The sequence below is a fragment of the Podarcis cretensis genome, assembly GCF_951804945.1.
Source record: "Podarcis cretensis genome assembly, chromosome: Z".
In the NCBI taxonomy this organism is placed as follows: domain Eukaryota; kingdom Metazoa; phylum Chordata; class Lepidosauria; order Squamata; family Lacertidae; genus Podarcis; species Podarcis cretensis.
In genome coordinates, this window is record NC_137184.1 from 8457053 (window position 1) to 8478329 (window position 21277).

The 21277-nt window shown below is 44.7% G+C and overlaps 2 protein-coding genes across 2 annotated transcripts in view; one reads left to right on the forward strand and one right to left on the reverse strand.

Annotated features, from left to right (window-relative positions):
* SLC31A2 (solute carrier family 31 member 2) overlaps positions 1-21277 on the forward strand; it is a 543264-nt gene that overhangs the window by 93172 nt on the left and 428815 nt on the right. The window lies entirely within an intron of this gene.
* The window catches only part of NIBAN2 (niban apoptosis regulator 2), a 101527-nt gene that overhangs the window by 78983 nt on the left and 1267 nt on the right, over positions 1-21277 (reverse strand). The gene's annotated exons all lie outside the window — the stretch shown is intronic.

The window sequence follows — 21277 nt, forward strand, 5'->3', positions numbered from 1 at the left end:
CCACACCTTCTGAGGGCTACATGCCAACTGTTGGTGGGGCCAGAGGCAAAAGTGGGTGGAGCAATGAACATAAATTGTACCTTTGTATATAGTAGGCAAGTTTCTACACACACCTCTCTATCCTCCATCCAGACGAGCAAGAGGCATTATCAAAGTTCAAAGATACATTTCAGCTAAGGCAAAACAGTAAGGGTACAAAGCAGTGGCAGCAAGGGATATGACCTGAGGAGAGGTGCAAAGCAAGAGGAAGAACAAGCAAGTGGTAGGTCCTCTGTGTGGAGAAGACGGAGAAATGCTATTGGGTGACAGAGAGGAGTGGAACTACTCAACACCTACTTTGCCTCTGTCTTCACCCAAAAGGAAAGTGATGCCAAGCCTGGAGATAACAAAGTACAGTAACTAATGTAAGGAGGGAGCTGCAGCCCAAGATAGGAAAATAGGTAGTAAGGGAACACCTAGCTGCTTTAAAAGAATTCAAATCCCCAGGGCCTGGTGAGCAGTATCCAAGGGTATTAAAGGAGCTTGTGGATATAATCTGAGAACCTTTGATATTTGAGAATTCTTGGGAGAACTGGTGAGGTCCCTGCAGACTGGGGTGGGCAAATGTTGTCCCCATCTTCAAAGGAGGGAGGTAGAAGATCCAGGTAACTACCGACTGGTGAGTTTGACATTTAGAAATGATGCTGTGATTACTAAGACCCAGCATGGGTTTCTCAAAAATAAGTCATGTCAAATGAATCTCATTTCTTTCTTTCTTGATGGAGTTACAAGCTTGGTGGATCAGGGGGGTGCTGTGGACACAATGTATCTTGATTTCAATAAGGTTCTTGACAAAGTCGCCCATGATATTCTTGTGAGGAAGGTGGTAAAATGTGTGTTGAACAAGGTATCTATTAGGTGGATTTGTAGCTGGTTGACTAAACCCAAAGAGTACTCATTCAAGGTTCCTCATCATCCTGGATAAAAGTGAGGTGCCACAGTGTTCTATTCTGGGTCTACTGTTGTTCGGCATCTTCAGAACTGACTTGGATGAAGGAATTGAGGGGATGCTCATTAAATTTGCAGATGAGACCAAACTGGTAGGGGTAGCTAATGCCTCAGAAGACAGAATTAGAATTCAAAATGACCTTAACAGATTGGAAAACTGGGCCCAAGCTAACAAAATGAATTTCAATAGGGACAAATGTAAGGTTCTGCACTTAGGCAGGAGGAATCAGATGCACAAATATAGGATGGGGGACATCTGGCTTACTAGTAGTACATGTGAAAAAGTTCTAGGGGTCACTTTCAACTCTACAATTCTATGATCCATCTTATTTTGAAAAGTTAACTTAGAAGCCATTTAAAATTACAACAGTTCTGAGAGTTAAAAGCAGGCACATGGGAGAGACATAGGGCTGTAGCCAACTAAATTCTACTCAGAGTCGACACACTGAAACAACTGGACCTAAATTCACCATGTGTAAGAATCTCAATGGGTCTGCTCTGAGTAGAACAACTATTGCCTATGACCCATAGAGGGAAGACTGAAGGCTGAAGTTTTCTCAGACAGCCGAAGCTTCTAAAGAAGCACAAAAGGTCACGAGAGGAACCTCATTGATCATGCCACTGGCCAATCTAACCCAACATCCTGTTCTCCCAGTGGCCCACCAGATTCCTGTGGTAAGCCTGCAGCTGGAACTGAATATGACAGCCCTCTCCCCAATTGTGATTCCTAGCACCTGGTACTCAGAGGGGAAAGTGATCTCTTCCAGCTGGGAAGGGCTAGAAACCTACATGCATGGTCAATGAACACCGCTCTTAGCCTTGCACCATGGCAAGATGATAGGATTCCATATGTTTTGCTGGAACAGCTGGTGGTCATCACCCACTGGGACCCTTCAAGGCCATGATGACTCTCCCATATCGTGGTGATAAAGGGACTGGAATGTGCAGAATTTCCTGCCAAACAGGATTCACTCAGCGTATTTCCGTCAGCAAACCCCCGGCATCAATGTAGCATGCCAAGTGATACACAGTTCCACAACAAACACAGAAAGAAGCTTCCAAGGGAGACATTATCTGATAATTTATGGATCGCTCTAATCCCAAAACAAAGGCCTGCTTTGCATGCCACAGTAAGCCAAACAATGGTTTGATGGGACTCTGGGAATGTGTGCTGCCTCCCAGGTTATTCTCAGCAGCTAAGGAGAGATTCAGCCTAGCATGGCGTCCAAACTCTGTATCTGGCCCCCAGAACTATGCTTCCATTTTGCCCGCTCCTCAAATGCTTTGGCCTGGTTAAAATGTTTTCTTGAACCGTGATAATGCTTCTTGCTTAACTGGAGGGTGAGACTGGGGGTATGTGCGCAAAGAAACCTCTGGTTTTCACACAGCTGGAATAGGGCCTCCTGAACAAAAATGAGAATGAGAAGCCCTAGTTGCTGCTTCATTCTCATAAACCCAGAATTGTGAGGCCTGAGGAGATTGTGATGATGCCTCCTCAAGTGTTGCCACTGGCTGTAGAGTGTCTGTGACGTTCGCCAAGTCACATGACTGTGAGTGGATATAAAGCTAAACCAAAGGAAAACTCTGTGGATTAAGGTCCTCTTCCTCAGCAGGGAACAGCTGTTGTGACTATTTTGCTTTGTGCACAGGACAAACCTGAGCCTGATTTCTGCATAGCAGAAACTGAGTCTGACAGTTAAGATCTTCACCTTAGTCCCACTGGAACAACTTCCATGTTAAGGGGGAGAGTTTGTAACACTGTAAATGAGACATGCCATATTGGCTGATCATCTTCCAGAAGAAGGAAGTGAACTGGCGAATGAATCATCTGGGTGAAGGATGCTATGGATTGAAGAGAAAGCCAAGTTTGACTGATATCCACACTGGAAGCTGGCTGATGTCTCAAATTGGACCTAGAGGAAGCTGGCTGATGGCAGTGGGCAGAAGGTGGGGAGAAGTTTGAATTCAGGAACCAGGAGATGTCATAAGGCTGAAGCAGGCTGCTGTTTGCTGATGTAAGCTGGCTGAAATTCACCTTTGGAAGCCAATCAAGAGTGGATATTTGTGGGTTGAAGCCAGGGCACAAATGTGAATGAATGAAGAGAGAACACATGAACGGAATGTGCGCAAGGAAACTGGGGGAAATGCATGAATAGATGGAAGTTGGGAGGCTGAAATCAGCGGATGAAGTTGCTAGGCAGAAGCTGATGGTCAGAGAGTAGTCTCCCCACTCCCTGTCCCTGTTTCCCCCCTGCCCCCTGAAGCCAGGGAAGGTTTCTCAAGACCACCCGCAAAAGCAATGAAGAGGGCCACAGCAAGCCAGTTCATATTTCTAAATAAATGTCTTTCTTAAGGATCTGAACTACTGGCATGACAAAATCTGGCATGCAGACTTGCTGCAGAAAATTTCACGAACAGAAAAGAGATGAATTTATGACTATTTGGTTTCTCTTTTTCAGATATACACATACACAGGAGCACAGTGGGATGGTCCCAATAATGTACAAAAATGGTGTGGGTATCCTGAATTCTATGGGGGAATCTTTTTTTCCCCTTATTTGCTGGGCAGAAATTTTGTATTTTTGTAAAAATGTAATGGGAAGAAAACACCTATAATATTCAAATCTTGCTTTAAAAGAAAAAGAAAAAAGAAAAACATTCAATAAATTCTCCCCCTACTGCCCATGGAAGAACAGATTCATATAAGATACAGAAAACCTATAGTTTGAAAGTCACCTTACTAAGAGATGATAAATAAAAGAATCTGTCCATAATTTGCTGTGAGTCGCTGTCAGTCGATAGCCATGCTCTTTTGTATATGCACATGCAATAAAATCAAACCACGTGTTTGACAGCCTATTCAGTTTATATTAACGGTATATATATTATTTTATATTGCACCTTGAATTGTAATTTGTGGGGTCGGGTCTGGATCCTGTTTATCTCTGAAAGTACTGGGGGTAGTTTATTTATCTGTAGTACAATATTTCAATTACACAACAACTTCCTCTTTTGTAGTATGCAAAATTCTGCAACAATATGTATTTAAAATGTCTTTCTAAATACACCTTTCTTAGCTGTCTTTCTTTGCTTCAGTACTTTTTTCTACAAAGAACGGGATATCAAATTCCTGAGTTTTATGGTGTGCCCCTCCTCACCCCAGCATCAGTGTATATGAATAAACAAATAACAGATAATCAAATAAATTACTGCTGAGGTGCCCCCACAATGGCCAGGTGTTAGAGCAGTTAATATTCTGTTGTCCCAGCTTTTGGCTATGGAGTACCTGTGATCTCTCACAAAAAGTCAGGGTGGCTTATGGGAAAGCGGCAGTTATTGGGAGGGAGGGCGGTGTGAAGTAAAACTAACCTAGCCACAAAGCTAGTAAAACACTATTTAGAATGTATCTGAATTTTAGATAATGCTTTGAATATTTTAAGCGCCAGTAAAAATCAATAGAACACAGCACTTGTTTTTAAAATGCTACCTAAGGAAAAGCATGTGTTTACTGCCCACCTTTAGGGCTTGTAAATAAAAGTGGGAAGCAGCAGTATCATATATGAAGAAGGGGTTTCTGCCAGTTCAGCAGGGAAGATAATTTTGATATTCTTTAAACACACAAACACTCCACAGCGAGCAAAGAATCACTTTGCAACTAATTACACAGTAGCACTATGACAACTGCGCATGTGATCACAGAACTGTAGAGTTGGGCGGGACCCTGAGGATCATCTAGTCCTACTCCCTGCAATGCAGGAATATGCAGCCGCCACATACAGGGATCGAACCTGCAACCTTGTCATTATCAGCACTACACTCTAAACAAGGGAGCATCCAGTTTTGTGCAACCTTCTACCTTAAATACTTGTGTGGCCAACTGAGAAGCACTTTGGCTTAAATGCACTACAGCGCTGTTGCAACTGCACACAAATCCTTGTATATAATCTTCTAGCCTTAGAGGCTGAGCATAGCAGAGTAAATTGGGTTTGTAGATCGCTTTTCTCGCCCTGGGTGACGTTTTCCAGGGAGGGAACCAGGTCAATGAATTATTCCCACACATTCTGGGCTCCAGGTGCCTGGGAGAACCAAAGTTTAAAGGTGTATAGGAAAGGAAGTTGCACACATGTGGCACATGGCATTTTCAGAGGTATTGAGGTCTGAAATTCACTCATGAGTGAACTCCCCCTGCATGGCCGAACTTTGGTCAAGCTTAATACCAAAATCAAATCGCAGATAGGCACCTATTTATGTATGACCATTTCTAAGTCACCTAATATTAAAAGTCTCTTAGTGGTATACCTCCACAACATCCCTTTGATTGTGGCTGCATCGCCCAAGCTTTCCGGTGAATGCTGCAATACAGTAGATGAGTGTTTTTGGATGAGAGGGGACATGCAGGTTTCACCAATGCCTAAACCAAGAAATTCACCCTACAGAGCTGCCTACAGTTTCAAGCAGATTTCTTCCTGGCAGATCTGAGTGGCCTTCCCTGTCAGCCTCAGAAAGAGGTTCCAGCTGTTTCCACCAGCATCTCCTCAAGCCCAGAAGCAGGCAGCAGAAGCCAGACTAGAGACCATTATTTTTAACAACTTGGAAATGCCTGTGCACAAGCCACAGAAATCCTGAAGCACAAGGAGTTGCTAACTCATGGTCCCCATCCAACTGGGAAGAGATTTTATCTTTTCTAACCCTACTCTTCAGCACCCCATTATATACATAAATGTCAGTCTAGCATACTTCCTACACAAAGGAATACTTTTCAAAATACTTCACAATATGAATATATATTTTCAGTTAAGTAGGTTTTGGGATTTTCATCTATTCATTGACAATTGCTCATTTACTCTCTTATCACACACACATATATTATTCAGTCATCTCCCTCCCACCCCATATTCTGTTTCACACTCATGGGGTCACAATATATATATTCCCAAATGATAGTGCTCCACCAAGCATGCCACTGTCTCCCATCTTGTTTCTCAATAGTCCCATTTTGGCTTAAATCTTGTTAAGACTAAGCAACTGAGTTTGCTCTTAGCATGAGTGATGTCTCAGGTTGCTTAATTCTTACTGGTCACAGAACTGAGCTGTGCTTGGCACTGAATTTGTTGGAAGATTCTTAGCACAGGGGGGAAAACCCAGATACGGACCATTGGTTCAAACGAAGAAAGCATTTGACATGCAAAAATGGGAACCCTTGGAATAAACATCATTGCTGAGGGTCAAAAAACAACAACACACACACTCCTCCAAAATGTCAGACTAGGCCCTTGGACTGCCAGTTAATACAGATTAGGGATGAGGAGTCTTTTCAGCCCAAGAATTGCATTTAAATCTAGGTAACTATATCAGAGCTACATGCAAGTGGTGGGTGGGATCCGGGGCAAAAGTGGGTAGGGCTATGAACGCAAATTTTACCACCATACACTAAGCTAGATTTTACACACACTTGCACACCACTCTCTATCCTCCATCCAGGCAAGAAAGAGGCACAAACAGAGTTAACAGACACATTCCAGCCAAGCAAAAACACTCAAGGTGTGAAAGACAGCTGGTGTAGAGCGTGGCCTGGGAAGAGTTCTGAGGGAGAAATATAAAGGCATGGATGGCTGCATTTGGGCCTGAGGTTCCCCACCCATGATACAGATTAATCGAACCAACAGCAGACTGGTGTTCCCCCTGCTTCAAAGTACCATAACTCATGACGGGGGCGCAGAAGTCATAGATACATAGATACCAAACATCAGGTGTCTGAATCCAGACTTGCACAGGTCTCGGGCTTTTACAAAGCTACTACGGGATTTAAATAGTTTTCTAGTTTAGTCTTGCAGGCTAACTTATAAAAAATGTGCCTAAGAAGGGTTTATGGTCAAAGCCACATGTAAGCAAATTCTTCACTGAGGTGCCAATGCACTCAGATATCCAGGGTTTGCAGCAGTGGCAACCAACCAGGGAGTTGGGGACAAAGAGTGAAAAAAGGAGGGGCTGGCACAAAGCAGCTCTTTCACATCACAAGCAGTTTGGAAAGGCAACCACACAGAACAGGATGTTCCAGGCAAAGCCCAGGCTAGAACCAGCATGGCAGCACTTCAGGCAGCATCAAGAACTTGGAGCCATCCAGCAGACCACAAGTATGCAAAAACCTCCAGGGAGCTATTACAAAGGAAAAGAAGCTGCTTCTCCCTGTCCGATTCAAAGTGACAACTAAGAAGGAACACACAGCTTCAAACACACTGGCATTCTATGGGCAGCTTCAGAACCTTTTCACATGTTCATTTTTTCCCCTTGGGAATCCTATCCCAAGCAGGCTACCAGGTTACAGTATTCCCCACTAGGGGCGGGATGCACACACAGGTCCCCCTTGATGAATGTTTGATATGTGAAAACCTTGCTATACACACCGAAAATTCAGATATCTGAATTTTTTACTTCCTGTCTACCTTCTACTGGCTGGCTGAGGAACAGAAGAAGGGAGGGTGAGTGACTGGACAAATCAGAGAGCAGAATTCTTTCCCCCCCCCCCCCCAAACTCTGCAGGCTCAAAATTCCATGGTCAGGAAGACATTAGAAATTTCCCCATAGGAATAAATGGAAATCGTGGGCTCATTATGTGAACACTCACCTAATGAATGATTTCCAGGGAACAACTAAGAGCAGGGCTTTGTGTGTGGTGGCCACTATTCTGTGGAACAAGATCCCTGTTGAAACACAGCAGGCACCCCACTATCTAAACGCTTTAGAAGAATTTTTTTGTATAGAAGATTTTTTTGTTTCCAGAAGCTTTTCCAGCTGGTTGAGAAGGTCTCTCAGCTTTTAGTGTTTATTCCACATTGTTTTTACACTTCTTTATTATTTACCTTTTTTGCACTATTTTAGACACTGGTTTTATGGTATGTTTTTAAATCACATGGAGATGCATGTAAAAGGTGGTTCATTTAAAAATATGATTATTTTTATGATGGGTTCCCTTCCAACTCTACAATTCTGTATCTCAAAAGGGAAGAGCAAAAAAGACATGAGACTGTTTAGTTGCTGTCCTGTCCTGAGCCTAGGTCCTGGGTGCAGAATTCAGCATCCTCAGAATTCTTATGGTGGTTAGGTATGCATGACAGGTGTTTTGCCCTGGCCAGAACCTAAGAGATATTCCATATCGTTTCTAAACCTGTATTTAGTTGCTGGCTTGTTTTGTTGTTGTTTTGGTACAGTTTTTAAAGCTATTTTTAGTTGTTTTATGTAAATTGCCTTGTTCTGAATTCTAAATTTGTTCTAGATGGAAGGTGGTTCATAAATATGTAACATATATATTACTTCTAAATTTGCATCTATGAATAAAAAAAAACATGCATCTGCAAGGCCATGTCCTATTTCACCCTCTTTTAGGGGTGTTGCATAAAGCAGCCACCAGCACAACCATCATCAAGCAAAGAGACATTCCAGGGTTATGGCTACTGCCTCTATTGGGAGGCAGCAGTGCTTCTATAGCAACTGCTAGAAACTGAAGGTGAGGGAGCTCCTCCTCGAGGGCTTTCCATAGACCCCTGTGACAAAAGGATGCTGGTCTAGATGGGCCACTGGACTGATCCAGCAGGGCTCACATAATGTTCATCTGCAAGGCTACCAGGTTTCATTTCCTGTCAACAGGAGGCTCCTCCTAGACTTGAGGCACCTTTTAAACACTTGATTTAAAAAATACACATGAAGACAATCAGTAGAAACAAATGGACACCTTCTCAAGGCAGATTCCCTAGGAAGCAACTTGGGCCACACAAATCCCAAGGCTGCACATCACACCCCAGCATCCTGTTCTCTCAATGGCCAACCAGGTACCTCTGGGAACCCAGCAATGACCAGAGCACAGGAGCACTCTTCCCTCCTCTGTTCTCCAACAACTCAGCATACTGTCTCCAACAGTGGTCGCGGAACACGGCCATCACAACTAGCAGCCACTGAGAGCTTTTTCCTCAAGTGAATTCATCTAATCCTCTTTCAAAGCCATCCAGCCTGGTGGCCGTTCCTTCCTCTTGTTGGGTCAAGTTTCACCATCTAACTCTGCACTGTGTGAACCTGCTCTCCCACATCACAGCCACTTCCAGTCTCAAACCAGCATCCCCAGATGAAGCAGGGCAAGAAAAACCATCCACTGTCTGCAAAACAGGCCGGCTGTACAACACAGGGGTGGGAGGCGAGGAGAGAGGTGCTGACAGGTCACATACTGGTTTCAAAAACTGGCCAGCATCTGTGTTCACCCTACTCTGATGCAATGGAGCTCAGTATTCCAGATGTTGCCACAGCTTTGCCCAACTTGGGCAGCTCCTACTTTTGGCAATGCAGTCTTCTGAGAAAGGCACTAAGTCAATGGTCCCTGAAGACAAGACAAGGCATGTTATTACAGACTGCAAACCCGCCACATTCCCAACCTAGGAATATAGTGATTGAACCTGGGACCTTCTGCACGCAGAACAGGTGCTCTGCCACTGAACTAAGGACCCTCCCAGTAAGGAATAACATTACTTAGGACTGTCTAAATAACCTTACTATGGTGACTAGCTGAGCAATGCTGATGATGGGTAGCCAAGCTTTCTCTGGGTTCCATGCTCACTGTGATTCAGCAAAAAGTTTAGAAGCATCTGAAAGACTCTTTCTCATTGGGCCAGACGTTTCTTGGACCAGAGTCCACTTTGCCAGATGCATGGAGCATTCTCACCTGGCAATATATATCCACACAGGAAAACAAACTGCTTAACTTTAGTTTGGCAGAAAATTGCGGCTCAGTGAAGGTCAGCAAACTCTCTTCCATTACAGATGAAGTGAACAACTAGCAAAGTTGGGAAGGCTGGCAGTGACACAGCTACTGATGGAAGCATAGCTCAGTGGCAGAGCATCTGCAGGGGCAGTTGGAAGAGAGAGACCATGTCTGAAATTGGGAGAGCCACTCCCAGTCAATGTTAATACAACTGTGCTTGGTGGACCAATAGTATGACATCATATATGACAGTATATTATGTCCCCATGCTATCTTGTTCAGAAACATCACAAACTATACCTCTAGCATTGCCTTGCATGGATTTTTGGCCCATTGTTTACTATCACCTCTTCTCTTTTCCCAATTACACCTGACACCTGAAAATCACTCATCCACTTCGTGACAAAATTCTATCTATCCAGAGGACCATCTTCTCAAGATGATTGAGGGGTCCAACACAATGTTCTGGTGCCATGAGCATTGTGCAACATCGTGAGGGGGCCAGGCCCCCTAAGAAGAGGACGGAGGGGGCAAAATCCATTGGCTCCTAGGAGCTGTCACCTATCTGTCTATTTGCCTTTCTAGCTATCTAAAACCAGTCAGTCTTTCAGGTGCCACAAGGCACTTGGTTGGTTTCCTTGCCACTGGTTAACATCTCTGACCTGCTGGAATTTCTGAAGAGAACCACACCAGGGGATTACATCTACCTGCAAGTCAACTGTTTTGATTTTAACAGAGAAACCTCTCCCACTTAACCTGAGCTATATGCTGTGGCTGCTCTCTAGAAAAGAAACCAACTGTGCATATGTTCAGAGGGAGTAATCATTTCTCATACCCCAAGAATCACATTGGGATTAAGAGTTTAGCCGAGAGCAGAGTATGTTTGGCCGAGAGTAGGGGTGACTAACCCTTTTTGGCCCTAAGGATAACCCTCAGCTAACCCTCTGGAGGTGGCATGCCGGCAACAGGTGTGGCTATCCCACGCTCTTGCGCACAGGCACGCAACCTCCTTCCTTCATTGAGCTGTGCCTCCTCCCTCCTCATCAAATAATTAATCTGATAATACTGGGAAAGGGTCAATTTCCACCCCAACAGAATGCCACCCCAGAACTGTGGCTTTCACCCCACCTCCCATGTTCCTTCTCGCCACAGATGAAGGGATACTTTTCATGGCATACTTTTCATGCTTTAGAGCCCACACTGAAGAAGTTATAACATGTTGTCATGTACTGCCCTTTCTATATTGCTTTGAGAGAGGAATTATTTGGAGACTTTTAAAGGAAAGATGAGGCAAGGTCTGACCAGGCGCCCATAGTTTACTTACAGTGTGGGCAAAATAATAAACAACTATCAGAACTGCAACTTTTTATATCGGCAGTAACTGATGAGAGAAGAAAATGCTGGAGAGAGAATTCTGTGCTTTGCCAGAGAGACGCAAAATTTTAAGTTCCACACACTGGTTTTATACGCTCTTTATCTAACACTTATATAAAAAGGTGGGACCTCTGGTGAAAACAGGGTGGGGTGCTTGTCACGCTATGCTTTTGATAAAGGGAATGTCTCTCATTCTTCTGCTGGAAAACGCTCTTTATTTGAGAAAGTAGACACTAATCAAAATCAGTCACCCCACCACCACCAAGATTCATTTAAAAAAATAAAGACAGAGGGTTATATCCAGCCTATGTGCTAGGCTGACCTAGAGAAGGCACACTTAAATGAATAAACATAACTAGCTTTAAGTCCACTGATTTCAGTGGGTCAACTCTGAGGACTGTCAGGATCCTGCCACATCTTCTCTATGTACAGTAGTACCTCAGAAGTCGAACAGAATCCGTTCCGGATCTTTTGGTTTCTTACACTTTCTGAGCAACTCTGGACATGAGACTGCTCATTATCGATATTTCAATTTCAAAAATGATTATTAGTAAATCAGTAATTACTTTAATTTAATTACTGCTAGAGTGAGTCATGGCAAACCCTGAGCTAGGGCCATTCCACATGACAAGTGCCCCTACAGGAAAGTCAAGATTGTGGCCAAGTAATCACACGTTAGCATTGCACAAACATTTGCCATTTTTATTTTATTTTATTTGCAACCAGTTTATGCAGACAATTCAAGTAAGACAGAAAAAATATGCTACGGTTATCCAGCTATATACAATTGTAATATTTATGTTTTTATTTTATTTTATACATATTGTTTGGAGACCACTTTGATTTTTTAAGAAATAAATAAATTGTGGTGTATAGGTTTTTTAAAAATAAATAAATATAAACTAAAGTGCAAAGAGACAGCTTATCATGCGTCTTGGGAGGAGCATGATGAACCACAAATCCTCTCCTGAATTTACAACCTATTTTTCTTTCCCTCCCTTCCTTCCCTCTAAAAAAAAGGGGGGGGAGAGAAACAGGGCCAGTTTGGGCACAAAGGAGGAAGATCAGATAGGAATGAGGCCTAATGAAAAAACAACAAAGAAACCACAGAATGCAGCACTCAGTTCTCCCAAGCCTGGGTGTGTGTGGTCAGGGAGGTTTGCATAGCGCATGTGCAGCTGCAACATCCACAGGCTGACATGTCAGCCACCTCCCTTGCTAGCCCAGAGAGAGGTGCCTAGAACCAACATTTAGCATCAGGATGAAAGCAATTGTCAGGAATGGCAAGCTGTAGTCCAACAACATCTGGAGGGCCCAATGTGTGCCATTCCTGTCTTATAGGTAAAGATAAAGGGTCCATTAGGTCCAGTCGCGGACAACTCTGGGGTTGCGGCGCTCATCTCGCTTTATTGGCTGAGGGAGCCAGCATACAGCTTCCGGGTCATGTGACCAGAATGACTAAGCTGCTTCTGGCAAACCAGAGCAGCACACAGAAACGCCGGAGTGGTACCTATTTATCTACTTGCACTTTGATGTGCTTTCAAACTACTAGGTTGGCAGGAGCAGGGACCGAGTAACGGGAGCTCACCCCGTCGGGGGGGGATTCAAACTGCCAACCTTCCGATCAGCAAGTCCTAGGCACTGTGGTTTAACCCACAGCGCCACCCGCGTCCCATACTCCTGTCTTATAGTTCCTGCAAATTGGGGGGGGGCAATGTTTTGCAGGTGCATTCTGCAATATTTAATTGATGCAACACTATTGCATTAATGATGGATTTTAAATTAATCACCCCCACACATCCCGTTTTATGTGTGGCATAGTGGTTAGAGTGTCGGACCAGTGCCTGGGAGACCAGGGATCAAATTCTCACTTACTTATCATGAGTCAGCAGTGTGATGAAGAAGCAAAAAAAAAAAAAAAAAAAAAAAGCTGGTGTAATTCTAAGCTGCATGAACAGAAGTGTTGTGAGAAGTAATAGTCCCACTCTATTCTGCCTCTGTCAGACTACACCTGGCATAGTGTGTCCAATTATGGGCACCACAATTTAAGAAGGATGTTGACAAGCTGGAACGTGTGCAGAGGAAAGCAGTCAATATGATCAAGGGTCTGCACACCAAGTCTTATGAGGAATGGTTGAGGGAGTTGGGTATGTTTAGCCTGGAAAAGATGAGACTAGAGGATATATGACAGCCATCTGCAAATATCTCAAGGGCTGTCACATGGAGGAGGGAGCAAGCTTGTTTTCTCCTGCTTTTGAGGGTAGGACTCAAACCAATGGCTTCAAGTTGCAATAAAGGAGATTCCGACTAAACATTTGGAAAAACTTTCCGACAGTAAGAGCTGTTCAGCAGTGAAACAGACTCCCTCAGGAGGTTGTGGCCTCTCCTTCCTTGGTGGTTTCTAAGTAGAGTTTTGACGGCCGTCTGTCATGGATGCTTTAGCTGATATTCCTGCATTGCAGGGGGTTGGGCTAAATGACCCTCACGGTCCCTTCAAACTCTGCAGTTCTATTATTCTATGCCATCTCTTATCTTTTTGGTGCTTACTGAAGTCTTTTAAGAAGTAATCTTTCCCACTTGCTTCTATATTGGAATTGTTTTCAATATGCTTTTATTAAGTTATCACTTTCATGTCCACCACTTCGAGAAGAAGTAAGTAGTAACCAAACAAACCCCTGTGTTGCAAAGAGTACGTCAGCAATGTCTAGGCAACACAATGACCTTGTACATACGCAATAGACAATCTTTATAGAATTCCTTCAAACCATAACAAGTACAAAACAAAATCTTTAGTCTCAAAGTCTCTGAAAATCTTTAAATGAAGCAAGGAGAAGGAGGGCAGGATCTAAATTTAATTATACGTTGTCTTGCGATGCTACCCCATGTTATTGTATTATTGCTGTCTTACACTACAATGCAACAAACATGGGGCAAAAGTACAACACCCTGAAACATTTGTGGTGTGAGAAATTACAGGAGTTCAGTTGGAAGCTGTAGAGTAGAAAAGAGTAAGTGTGGGTACCTCAAAGCTTTTGCAGGTACAAACAATACTGAAAGCACGATTACATATACCGTATTTTTTGCTCTATAAGACGCACCAGACCATAAGACGCACCTAGTTTTTGGAGGAGGAGAACAAGAAAAAAAATATTCTGAATCTCAGAAGCCAGAACAGCAAGAGGAATACGGTAACTCCCCTGATACCATCACAGGCACAAATAGCTGTGAATGTGCAATGCAAAGTTCACCAACACCAGCAAAGTTAGTCCTATGATGTGTCTAGCTTCCACAGAAGTGAAGCCTAGTGTGATTCACAGTTCTGCATGGGGGAAGGACTGAATAGCCAGCTGTTTCCCACTAAAAGGCCTACTCATCTATTCCATTCAGTCACAAAGGAGCTCGAGTCATCATTGAGCAACATCTGGGTACTTGGCTTAGCTGCAGCAGATCAGGTGCTCAGCAGATGAAATACTTAATGAAAAGGACTGCTCCTGCCACAGGTGGTCTTCAGTGCTATGCAGATAATTGCTTTAGGACTGCTCCTACCACAGGTGGTCTTCAGTGCCATGCAGATAATTGCTTTAAACATGCTCAGAGATATATCAATAAGCACTTCAGAAACATGAAGTTTCCAAGGGGCAGTGGAAACAAGCAGACTGGGGTCGGAAATTCCTAGGCACTCCGGAGTCATTTGCGGAAAGCGCACAACTGAGCAGCAGAGCAGAAGGTCTTAGATTCAAATCCTGACATCTCCAGGTAGGGCTAGGAGCGCCCCTTGTCTGAAATCATGGAGAGCCAGTGAGCATAGACAACACTGAGATAGATGGAGCAATGGTCTGACTCAGTATAGGGAAGCTTCCCATGTTGGAGAAGGGCTGTAGCTCAGTGGTAGAGCCCCTGCTTTGTATGCAGAAGGTCCCAAGTTCAATCCTAGCATCCCCACTTAAAAAAGTATTAGGTGCCAGACGATGGAGAAAACCTCTGATACCCTGGAGAGCACCTGCCAGTCAGAACCGTCAGCACTAGGTTAAACCATGTGTCACTAAAATGGTGTTTTCCAGATGTTGTCGTTTGCAATTCCCATCAGCCCTGACCATTGCCCATGCTGGCTGGGGCTGGCTGGAATTGTAGTCCAACAAACTTTAGAAGACACCACATCAGCAGCATCCTTAGTTTGATGGACACAGAATTTGACAGGCTATAAGGCTAAGCTCCCTATAAGACAGATACAGATACACACACACACACACACACACACACCCTATCTTCACTTGAATTTTATAACAAACCATTCACCACAATCCACGTTTTAAAAGTAGATGATAAAGATTCTTCCCTCGCTTTTGCAACATTGGAAATTGTGCCCTAAAAATGATTAACATAGCATTATTATTATTATTATTATTATTATTATTAATTCATATACTGCTCTTTATCAAAAGATCCCAGGATGGTGTACAACAGTAAAAACACATGACAGAGCATCAAATATAGTGGCTTCAGATATTTGCTTTAGCACAATCCCCCATCACCACAGAACGAAGCATACTCTAAAATAAAATATAGTAGCAGTTTTGCACAAGGCACCATTTGAGAATTCTAATAAACAAACAAAAATCTGTGCACTTTTGAAATCAGTGGGTAAAATTTGCTAGTCAGTCCACCATCTTGATTCAAAATGTCATCCAAACACAGGCGAAAACCTGTTCTTTGACCTCAAATTTGGGATAAATTTTGATGGTGATATCTGAAGAGGTGTCCAAATGCAGAGCGAACAAAGAACTTTCCAAAATATACAGTAATATGTAAGGCAGATATGGAAAAAGCTACACAAGCGCCAGCCGGCCATAGTATCAGCCCTTTTGCTTTTCAGTAGCTGATTATCTATAGCTTCTATGTCATTCATAAGAAGAGCCTGTTGGATCAGGCCAACAACTCACGTAGGGCAGCATTTTGTTCCCAGCAAGTGGTATTATTATTTATTGGAAGTATCAGTACAATAAATAGCCACGAGCATGTGTGGAAGATGGTGTAGGGAACCAAGGAGCCTTAAAGGGCCTGTTCTGTGTTCAAATCACAATGTGCACTTGCCTACACACCATTGGTTTAAATCACATTTAAAGCATATAACCTCCCTCAAAGAATCTTGGGAACTGTAGCATGGTTGAGGGTTCTGGGAATTGTAGCCTTTGGGGTGAACTCCAATTCCCAGGATTCTTTTGGCGAAGTCATCTGCTTTAAATGTGTGGTGTGTACACAACTGGATGGGTGGGGGGCTAGAAACAGGGAGCTTAGTTCCCTTATGTTTCAGCTACAATTTTCACAGTACTATGGGGGGGGAGAGCATGACTGGTTAGACTGTATTTATGAATTGCACTTCTTTTAGAAAGTTAGATATTGACATTACTTGTGAAATTAGCAATGAGATGCATTCGGGGGGGTGGGGGGGACAGGCAGGCAAATAGCAGCCATGGAGATTCAATCCATCCCCTCTTCGTGTCACAGTTTGCATCAGGGATAGAAATCACTGCCCTGAAATAAATAAATGCAAAAAGATTCTTTTCTCTCAAAAGTATTACTACTATTTAAAGGCAAAGGGACCCCTGACCATTAGGTCCAGTTGCGGACGACTCTGGGGTTGCGGTGCTCATCTCGCTTTATTGGCCGAGGGAGCCGGCGTACAGCTTCCAGGTCATGCGGCCAGCAGGACTAAGCCGCTTCTGGCGAACTAGAGCACGGAAACGCCATTTACCTTCCCGCCGGAGCGGTACCTATTTATCTACTTACACTTTGACGTGCTTTCGAAATGCTAGGTTGGTAGGAGCAGGGACAGAGCAATGGGAGCTCACCCCGTCGCGAGGATTCGAACCACCAACCTTCTGATCAGCAAGTCCTAGGCTCTGTGGTTTATCCCACAGCACCACCCACCTCCCTCAATTACTACTATTTATTGTAGAGCAATTATAAATATTCCACTTATCTGCTTTGCTATGTCCCCAGTAAAAACGTTTTTAATAATAATAATAAGACTGTGACTTAGATCAGGTACATAGAAAAGATAGCAACAATGATTTGGCTATAATTGAGGGAAGGAGTCAGTTTGTGTGTGGAGATGTGGTTGTGGGTTTCCATTAAGGACACCCTACACCCCCCACAACCAGTTGTTATACAAGCACCACTGGGCCTGATGATCGCACCCCCCCCCCCCCAATGCACAACTCTAAAAGCTGGAAGTGAAGCTTAGAAAGGCAAGAGGTCAAAAGGGAGAATTTGTAGGGTTGGGAGATGAGGGCTGCTGGCTTGTCAGTTACCGGGGGGGGGGGGGGGTAGGAAGTCAGGAGAGAGAGTGTGCCTCGACTGATTCTTGACCTCTCTCTCCTCTTCACCCTTTATTAGGGAACCACCAAGCCTCTGTAGGCAGCAATTAGCAGAGCCTCCCACCCAGTTTTCCCAGACTATAATCAGGCCCTTTGCTTCCAAGGGCAAAAGAGCAATTGTCACGAAGTCTGACTGCAACACAGTCTGCTCCCAAAGCAGTAGCAGGAGGGAAAGCAGGCGGGAAATTGCCTTTCCAACAAGGAGCCATACATCCTGTTACCCTATGCCTTGTGGGAGGAGGGAGGGAGAGGGGGGGGGGAGTGCTTTTGCCAACAGCCCTACAGGCCAGACTACGAAAAGTAAATTTAAACTGGCAATGCTGTGTGCCAAGACAGTCTAGACGGAGATGGCACAATCCAGGACTTCCACGATGTTTAACGGGCCAGTCTCTATGTACCTACCTTGCAGGGTAGCTGGGAGGGTATTTTTGGGGTGGGGAGGGAGACCACACTCCATGTATGCCTTCCACAGTTTCTTGGGGGGAGATTTGGGATAAGAAGCCAAACCAGTAAATTCCAGAAAAGAAAACATTACTTATTGATCCCTATGCATCAGAGAGTCCCATGGACTGCAAGAAGAACAAACCTATCCATTCTTAAGGAAATCAGCCCTGAGTGCTCACTGGAAGGACAGATCGTGAAGCTGAGGCTCCAATACTTTGGCCACCTCATGAGAAGAGAAGACTCCCTGGAAAAGACCCTGATGTTGGGAAAGATGGAAGGCACAAGGAGAAGGGGACGACAAGAGGACGAGATGGTTGGACAGTGTTCTCAAAGCTACGAACATGAGTTTGACCAAACTGCGGGAGGCAGTGGAAGACAGGAGTGCCTGGTGTGCTCTGGTCCATGGGGTCACGAAGAGTCGGACATGACCAAACGATTAAACAACAACAACATGCATCAGATGGAGAGAAACCCCCTGCCAGCACGCCTACAGACTGAGTCCACTGGGAGCCATGCCTATTCTTTATGCCTCAAATGGAAATCCTTTGCCTTAAAAGAAATGGCAGGTGGGTAAAGACAAGTGGGAAAGGTCCTCTGAAGATGCTCAGGGAAGCATCACTCATTACTTTATCTGTCTCCAGAGCTCAGTCGTAATAATTTAGGAGAGGTCCCCCCAACTAATCCTAGTCCAAGATTAAGCCTATCTGAATGCATGATCTAGTCCTCAAAGGATTAAAGGTAAAGGGTAAAGGTACCCCTGCCCGTACGGGCCAGTCTTGACAGACTCTGGAGTTGTGCGCCCATCTCACTTAAGAGGCCAGGGGCCAGCGCTGTCCGGAGACACTTCCGGGTCACGTGGCCAGCGTGACATCGCTGCTCTGGCGAGCCAGAGCCGCACACGGAAACGCCGTTTACCTTCCCGCTGGTAAGCGGTCCCTATTTATCTACTTGCACCCGGAGGTGCTTTCGAACTGCTAGGTTGGCAGGCGCTGGGACCGAGCAGCGGGAGCGCACCCCGCCGCAGGGATTCGAACCACCGACCTTTCGATCGGCAAGCCCTAGGCGCTGAGGCTTTAACCCACAGCGCCACCTGCGTCCCCTGCGTCCCCGTCCTCAAAGGATTATTACATATTTATTTCACCAACCCCTGAGCATTAAGGAAGGTAGGTTGCAAGGGGTAGGCAAGTGAAAGAGACCAAAGTGTCAGCAGCAAAGTTTTGGGTACCCAAGATTTTTCATGGAGAATATATCTGAAGCCACTCTGGGAACTTTCATGGTTTTGGTTGAAGTGTGGGTAAGAAATGATTCAAATAAAATTTAAAATAGGGGGCTTCGAGCAGTGATCCTAAGCACCTTGCGAGCAAACTGTCTCAGGGGTTTGTAGCACTTTATTCACATAGTTTCTCGAGTTTATTCCCACTTTCTGCTCCATGTGCACACAAGCAGCAAAGACTCACCCTTCTGCTGCGCACCGTTCCTCAGTCCTGCCACTCCCTAATTTTACAATCGCAGCACCAAAACACACATTTTACTCCCCATTCCCCCACAAGAACACATTAAAAACAAAAGGCATCCCCTTCTTACTTCAAGATTGTGTCCATTTGCACCATTAAGAGGCAGAAATCCATCAGGTGGCACCTTGCCCATCACTTGAAGAAGAAGAAGAAGAGTTTGAATTTGATATCCCGCCTTTCACTCCCCTTCAGGAGTCTCAAAGCGGCTAACATTCTCCTTTCCCTTCCTCCCCCACAATAAACACTCTGTGAGGTGAGTGGGGCTGAGAGACTTCAAAGAAGTGTGACTGGCCCAAGGTCACCCAGAAGCTGCATGTGGAGGAGTGGAGATGCGAACCCGGGTCCCCAGATTATGAGACTACCGCTCTTAACCACTACACCACACTGGCTCTCCCTTCAATGCACTGGGAGAAAAGCTCATCTGGTTCAATTTCAGCCTGCTACGCCATTTGTAATAGCTTAGACCTGCTTCACCCCTCAAAAAAGCCCTTACTTAAGAAACTTTGGGGGGGGGGTCAGTGTGTCGCATTAAGTGACACCTTTCTCCCTTCCTGTTCAGGTTCCCTCTTCAAAAACCACCTTTTTCAGAACAATTATCCCCATAATCCTCATTCCCAAAGTACAAAGTATGTGTGATAACATTCCTGCCTGGGGGGAAAGGGAGACATAGTTGGCAGTGGATCTTAAGTTGGAGCTCTTAGGTCACTCAGTCTGAACTAAATTTCAGGGCTTCCATGAGGTTAATAAACGTGTGCAGTCGCATAGCACATATTTTACCAAGAACTCCTTGGAGGAAAGAATAGGATACCATCATCATCACCACCATCCTTTTAAAGGTAAAGGGAGCCCTAACCATTAGGTCCAGTTGTGACCGACTCTGGGGTTGCGGCTCTCATCTCACTTTATTGGTCGAGGGAGCCGGTGTACAGCTTCCAGGTCATGTGGCCAGCATGACTAAGCCGCTTCTGGCAAAACCAGAGCAACACACGAGAACGCCGTTTACCCTCCCACCGGAGTGGTACCTATTTATCTACTTGCACTTTGAGGTGCTTTCGAACTGCTAGGATGGCAGGAGCTGGGACCGAGCAACTGGAGCTCACCCCGTCGCGGGGATTCGAACCGCCGACCTTCTGATCGGCAAGCCCTAGGCTCTGTGGTTTAACCCACAGCGCCACCCGCGTCCCATCTACTCCCATCCTAATTTAATATTCATACTTTTCCCCACGATCTGTAGGCTCCATGGGACAGAGACCTATTTGGTTTTCTCAAAAATCTCTGTATAAATACTTGTAACATCACTTTATAAATATTCTCAAGGGAAGAAGTTAGTTGGTCTTTAGGAACTGAGTGCCAGCTTCTTCCTTGACTGAGGAAAGGAAAGACAATTCGCCCTCTATAGCTTCTTCGGCAACCCCCCCCCCCAACCATCCTCCTTAAACTCTCCCCTTCATCAGATTAGGTAAACCAAACATGCCTTTGCACAGACTTGCTTCTTAAAAAGAGGCGGTACCTCCTCTCACCCGGCTCCAAAGGCAGAGCGGGGAAGGGAGACGGAGAGATTGAAGCAAAGGACTTGCAACGTGGAGAAGGGGGAAAAAGAAATGGGGTGGGTGTTGTGGGGGGGAATCAGACTCCAATAGTACGAAGCCTGAAAAAATTCAGCCAGGAGTTTCCCCCACTTCTTACGTCCCTCAGATTTCTAACACACACACACTCCAAAAACATCCCTCATAATGTCACTTTATATCGAACCAGAATAGTGTGCAATATTCAGTATACTAGTACAATCATTTGCATAGGTAGGTAGCCCCTCCCCCTGCAAAAAGACATTTAAA